The sequence below is a fragment of the Nannospalax galili genome, unplaced genomic scaffold (genome assembly GCF_000622305.1).
Source record: "Nannospalax galili isolate Female #2095 unplaced genomic scaffold, S.galili_v1.0 scaffold655, whole genome shotgun sequence".
NCBI classification, from domain to species: Eukaryota; Metazoa; Chordata; class Mammalia; order Rodentia; family Spalacidae; genus Nannospalax; species Nannospalax galili.
Window position 1 is genome coordinate 1,223,797 of NW_008337285.1, and position 6,645 is coordinate 1,230,441.

General features: G+C 37.2%; 1 protein-coding gene across 1 annotated transcript in view; it reads right to left on the reverse strand.

Moving 5' to 3' along the window:
• Agbl4 (ATP/GTP binding protein like 4) overlaps nt 1-6,645 on the reverse strand; it is a 1,438,400-nt gene that overhangs the window by 1,134,933 nt on the left and 296,822 nt on the right. The window lies entirely within an intron of this gene.

Below are 6,645 nucleotides of genomic sequence, written 5' to 3' on the forward strand. Positions count from 1 at the left end.
TAATTTCCAGTAACATCTCTGTACTCAGAGTGGGCAATATTCATTAATGTTCAGTGACATTTAAGTATCATTTAAATCTTTAAACTAAATTTTTTCTAATTAAAAATGCCTTTTAATTTCCTGGTCTTCTATAACATTTAACTAACCCAATCTTCATAAATCATCTAAATCCTTGCTATAATAAAGATATTAACTTTATTTTTCTTATTAAAGCAATGCTACTAAAGGAAATCCAAGTTTATGATATAATAATCCAACTGTGATGCAGTACAGAAAAATAGGCTTTGAGAAATTAATAAAACAATTTCACTGTCTAAAATTTGTCTTGCATCATAAAAAGCAAAAACTTATGGTATTGTTTTGATGAAAAGACAATGCAAAGAGAAGTACCTGTTGATGTGCTTGGATCGCTTGGATCACAGTATGCCCTCAATTACTGAGAGCAACTGTTACTATTTAAGAAACCTAGCTCTGTAATTCTAGCAGCTAAAATATTTAGAATATTACAAATATGAATCTTGGGTCTTCAGTTTCCTTTGTGCCAGGCAACCACCTACTTTTATCAACAAGATACAGTGGTAAAAAGGAAATTTTTGGTAAGAGACATCTACATATCCATGCAGGCATAGTTACTACTTCCTAATTATATGGCTTTGGTCGATGGCCTCTAAGGGTTAAATAATATATGTTTACAAAATGTAGCTACATCTCAAAAGGTGAATACCTTTTCTCCACTAGGACTGTCAGTAACTATCTAAAGTACTTATAAAGGGCAAATTTATTTTCTCCTATTAGTAACACATTTCATTTGTTGTGCAAAGTTATAGACTCCTCAACTTGCTGAGGATGGTTTGGATTTTCTGTTATATTTGCAAAATTCCTTCTTTTTTCAAGTCCTAGCACCAAAACTATGAACTGTAATTAATTATCAAGTTGCCTACATAGTACATCCATTTCTTGATGGTAAATGAGCCTTATTAAAGTGGAGAAGCACTTACTAATTAGACATGATTAAATTCTAAACTTATTTTGAAAGATCAATATTTCCAAACTCATCTCCTCATTCAAGAAGTTTTGCAGAATATGTGTATTCTTTGGTGCTTTGGTAGGATATTCTATGATGTTTAATAGGTCCATTCGATATATTATATCATTTAATTCAGCTGTCTTTCTGTTTATTATTATCCAGTTGAGCTGTCTGTCCATACGAGAAGGTGTAATATTGAAGTCACCAACTATTACTGAGTTAGGGTTAATCTGTGGCTGGAACTCCAGTAGTATGCTTTTACATGAACTTGGATGCTCAAGACTTTGATGCATATACGTTTATAATTGCAAAGTCTGTCTTCTTAGTCAGTTCTACGTTTAATCAGAATTAAGTGACCTTCTTTATATCTTTTGATTCATTTCAGTTTGAAGCCTCTTTTCTCTGATATTAGAATAGCAACAGCTGTTTCATGGCAGCTGCTTAGAATATTTTTTCCATCTTTTCACACTAAGTTAGTAAGCTTGAAGGTAAGAAGAGTTTCTTGTAAACAACAAAAAGACAGATTTTGTTTCTTAATTCATTCAACTAGCCTATGTTTTTTGATTGGAGAATTGAGACCATGAATGTTTAAAATTATTACTGAAAGATGGGTATTGGTTACTGTCATTTTATTTTCTGTTTGTGTTCATAGCCTTATTTTGTTTTTCACAATTATAGTTTTATTTTTCTCTTTCCACAGACTTTTGGGTATGAGTATTCCTATCTTCTGTCCTACATACTGCTTTGAGTATTCTCTGTAGCTCTGGTTTTGTGACATGAATTCTTACAGCCAATTTTTATCATGTAAGATTTTTCTCTCTCCTTTGACTATGACAGTTTTTTCAGGGTGGGGAGGGTAAAGAAGTCTAGGTTGGTATCTGTGGTCATTTAGAACTTGTAATACATTGCTGCATGCTCTTCTGGCTTTTAAAGTTTGCACTGAAAAATCAGCTATTATTCTGCCAGATTTCCCTTACATGTCACATGGTTTCCTCTTGTGGTTTTCAGTATCCTCTCCTTGTTCTCTACATTTACTGTTTTCCTATGATATGTTGTGGGGCACCCCTTTTCTGGTTTTGTTTACTTGGTGTTCTGTGTGCTTCTTGTATCTGACTGGATATTCCTTTCCTTAATTTACAGAAGTGTTCTTCTATAACCCTGTTGAAGATCTCGTCAATACCACTAACCTAATATTCTTCTTCCTCTATGCCTATAATGCATAGTTTTTGTCTTTTCATGGTGTTCCACAGCTCCTTAAGAAAGTGGAGTCTCCTATTACCATTGCTTTTTGCTTTTTAACCAAAACTTGGCAGTAAAGGTCTTACTGCTGAAGACACTACATATGTGAGTTGAGGAACACACCTGGGAAAATTCATGCTGGTACTTACCTCAAACTTCATCTCTATTGTCTATCTTTCTCAGTACTGAAAGGTGTTATGCATGCCACTAGAAGAGGAATGTAATATCAATCTTACCCATCTGTGAATCATGGGAACTACAACAATAACTGTTCTGACAAGTAGCCAGATAACTGGTGTAATAGTGGGGGCTATTACAGAGTTCAACAACTGGTGGAATATGTGAGAGAATATATGACTGAGATATGCCAAGCCCTAGGTGATGTATCTACAGTGGACTCTATACTGAAGGCTCATGGAACATTGTGAAACAGGGGATAGAGAGACTATTAGTGCATCTCAACTCACACAAGCGAAGCTTCCTGATACAACAGACTGTGATGCACACAAAAGGCCATAATTGGCTAAGTTTTATAGAATAAGAGATTGCAGAGAGTTTGTCCCTGGATATGACTCCTAAATTAAATTTCACCCACTCATCACTCAGGAACTATCGTGGGAGATGGGGCAGAAAGACTGTAAGAGGAAGGGTTGGTCCATGAACATAAGGAAATAGAGGCTTTCAGGCCACTTGAAGATTGCTCATGTAAACTTGTAGCAATAGTGGAGTCAGGTACAAGACTCATGCCCTCTCAATCACACAAAGGCCAAGTATAGAGCAAGGGTAGGCAGCGGGCCTGCCCTAGCCAAGGAGCTGTTGGCAACTGATTACTGCTGGGTGAGGGAGAGTAGATCTTCTTTAAGATCTCTAGGCTGACTAGACTCCAGCGGATGAACTTGCATCAAAGGACATCTGGGTACAAATGCTTGACTGGCTAGGACTTAACATATATGATAGAATGCTTGAAATCTGGTGGAAGGGGCTAAAGGGGGAAATAGATGGGGGAGAGGGTCTAAATTTGATTAAGAGCTATTGGATGAAGTGTGCACTCAATAAAAATATTTTTAAAATACATATTTGTCATAAATTTGGGGAAAGATTGTTATATGAAATAATGTATGAGACAAGTCCAAGTCAATGTATTAGTTAAGTTGTCAAGCTGAGATCAATCTCTGCTTTCTTTGACTGAATCTATCATCTTTGTCATATGAGTGCCTACAATGAAGTTGTTCTGTAAGAAATAAAACATGTAGAAAATAGAATAGTTCATGGCTTATAATAGACATTCCTTAAATCATTTTTGTTTCTGCATCTAAAAAAGTTAAATAGTTTATTTTTTAAATGTATATGTCATGTGTATGCAGGTGCCCACAGAGGGCAAGAAAAGTTCATCAGATTCCCTGGAGCCAGAGTTATAGGTGGCTTTGATTCTCCTGATATCGGTGTTGGAAACTGAACTTGGATCCTCTGGAAGAGGACCAAGTGTGCTTCAGCACATTTTGTAAAGAATCAGGTTTCATTGCGGCACATTTTCAAATGAAATCTGGGTTTGTTCCTTCCCCAGTTTCTTCCCTCTGCGCTGACCCTCATGCCCTCCCTCCCACAGTTACCCCTTTCCACTTTCATGTCAAATGTCACTTTCACTTCTCTCTTTCTCTACAAATTTATTTTTCTTTCAAGGTCTATTATCTAATTTCATAGTCTATACACACTCTTACAACCCCTTACAAACATACAAACATATAAACATTAAGGGTTAGGATCTGCACAATTATTGTCTACTGCAAAGAAAAGAAATACTATTTAAAACTTTAAAAGGAAAAAAGGACTTAGACACATCAACTGTAAACACAAATAAAAGTACACATTAGATATTAGATTCCATATTTATTAGTCTATTTTGACTACTTACAAGATTTTAGCAAAGTCTTCAATGTTTACTTATTCACTAGACAAAATTGCTATACACAATATTTGCTGGCAGTGGATTATAAACACTATATAGGGCCTAAAACTCCCTGTCCTTAAGATTATTTTTTGCTGCCAATATGTTACAATATTTATCAATATATGAAAGATAGGAAAGGTCAAAGGAAAAAGAAAAAATGTGTAATAAGTACTTGTAGAATGTCCAACATGCACTCAGAAGTAAATTGGAAGAATGAATAAATTCATGTATGTTTCCAGTTTAATTAGACTATTCAGTCAAGAAGATAATAAGACTCAGTAAACTTTCATTACATTTAATCACAGCATAGGTTATAAAATAGCTCAGTCACATACCAGTTTTGTATTTCACCCATAGACAACTTACTAAATCTCTCTATGGTTTAGCATCCTAAGGTCACAAGCAGCTCTATCCTCAAGATGGAGAGGGAGAAAATGATTCACTTGCTTTTGTCTTAACTAAATTAAGAAAGTGAAATTTTTCATATACCTTTAAGATTATTTATATACAAAAATAGTTTATTTGTGATATCATAGGCTTCCCAGACAGCATATATCAGTTTTCTTGATTTTCTCTCACTACAACATCCTCTACCAATAATATCTAACCTGTCTATGGTATCATCTTCCCACCGCCCAGCAACCCCATAACAGTAGGAATAGATACATACAACCAGAAATTTTATTTCAGCAAAAGACTCAGAACACTGAAAAAGTCATGACTTCTGATATATCCCTATCTTTCTCAGAAATAATGGTATAGTTTGTAACAAAAGTTTTCACTTTTAATTTTGAAAATTTGTGTACACAATTATTTTTGGGGTGAGATTTGTTCATTTACAATCATCTTCCTATGATTTTATTATTAAAATGCTATTTTTTCTTTCCACACATTTTGAAAGAAAAGTTAAATATTAACCAAATATTGAAAAGGAAAAATTGCTGTGAATAACACAAAATGATATCCATACCTAGCTTATGGCTTTTGATTAGTATGCCACTATTTGAAATCTGTAAATGTTTTCCATGGTCATTGTGTACAGATAGCACTGTTACATCCTAGTGTACAGAATTCTATTCAGAGTAGAATCTGCTCAATAACGAGTTTGGCCCTAACTGGAACCACACCTAATAGTCTATACCAATATGTTCTCAGGCCCCATCCATGGAATTATAGAAATCAAAAAGTCTAACCCGTGTTAACAAAATTCCACAGGCCTACAGAGGAGTTGTAGCTGTGAACGAAGTGAATGAATCGGTAAAAATAATTACAACAAAACAATGCAACACAACACAGCAGAGCAAATAAGGCTGTCTGGGATACTATCTTGACACAATAGGCCTTAACACAATGACAGAATGTAGGAATTCCAGTGGGGTGCGGGGCTATGGGAGGGTGCCAGTGGGGACAGGGTATAAAGATGATTAAGATTGACTGAGATGTTCTGTGTGAAATACACCAAAACTCAATAAAAACATTTTTTTAAAAAATGAAAAGAAATAACGAAACAAACAAAAAAAAAAGCATAAGGAAGCAGAGAACCTGCGAGAAACCCCGCGAAAACCTAACCTGAGATGGAAGTCTTCAAAAGAAAGGTTCTCTCTCTCTCTCTCCTCTCTCTCTTTCTCTCTCTCCTCTCTCTCCTCTCTCTCCTTCTCTCTCCTCTCTCTTTCTCTCTCTCCTCTCCCTCTCCTCTCTCTCCTCTCTCATCTCTCCCCTCTCTCCTCTCTCTCTCCTCTCTCTCCTCTCCCTCTCCTCTCTCTTTCTCTCTCTCCTCTCTCTTCTCTCTCTCTCTTTCTCACTCTCTCTCTCCTCTCTCTCCTCTCTCCTCTCTCTCCTCTCTCCCCTCTCTCCTCCCTCTATCTCTCTTCTCTCTCCTCTCTCTCCTTTCTCTCCTCTCTCCCCTCCTCTCTCCCCTCTCTCCTCTCTCTCTACTCTTTCTTTCTCTCTCCTCTCTCTTTTTCTCTCTCCTCTCTTTCTCTCTCTTCTCTCTCTCCTCTCTCTCTCCTCTCTCCTCTCTCTCCTCTCTCTCTCCTCTCTCTCTTTCTCTCTCCTCTCTCTTTCTCTCTCTCCTCTCCCTCTCCTCTCTCTCCTCCCTCTCCTCTCTTTCTCTCTCTCCTCTCTCTCCTCTCTCTTTCTCTCTTTCTCACTCTCTCTCTCCTCTCTCCGCTCTCTCCTCTCTCATCTCTCCCCTCTCTCCTCTCTCTCCTCCTCTCTCCTCTCTCTTTCTCTCTCCTCTCTCTCTCCTCTCTCTCTCCCCTCTCTCTCCCCTCTCTCTCCTCTCTCTCCTCTCCTCTCTCTTTCTCTCTCTCCTCTTTCCTCTCTCTCCTCTCTCTCTCCTCCCTCTATCTCTCTTCTCTCTCCTCTCTCTCCTTTCTCTCCTCTCTCCCCTCCTCTCTCCCCCCTCTCCTCTCTCCCTCCTTTTTCCTTC